Here is a 396-nt window from a genome sequence, read left to right as displayed (position 1 = left end):
CGTAGTAGCTATGCTGACCACTCGTAGTATATATACTGACCACACGTAGTAGCTGTACTGACCACACGTAGTAGCTATGCTGACCACACGTAGTAGCTATACTGACCACACGTAGTAGCTGTACTGACCACACGCAGTATATATACTGACCACACGTAGTAGCTGTACTGACCACTCGTAGTATATATACTGACCACACGTAGTAGCTGTACTGACCACACGTAGTAGCTATGCTGACCACACGTAGTATATATACTGACCACACGTAGTAGCTGTACTGACCACACGTAGTAGCTATGCTGACCACTCGTAGTATATATACTGACCACACGTAGTAGCTGTACTGACCACACGTAGTAGCTATGCTGACCACTCGTAGTATATATACTGACCACA

Source organism: Priapulus caudatus, unplaced genomic scaffold (assembly GCF_000485595.1).
Source record: "Priapulus caudatus unplaced genomic scaffold, Priapulus_caudatus-5.0.1 Scaffold1920, whole genome shotgun sequence".
Taxonomy (NCBI): domain Eukaryota; kingdom Metazoa; phylum Priapulida; class Priapulimorpha; order Priapulimorphida; family Priapulidae; genus Priapulus; species Priapulus caudatus.
This window is presented reverse-complemented; position numbering follows the sequence as displayed.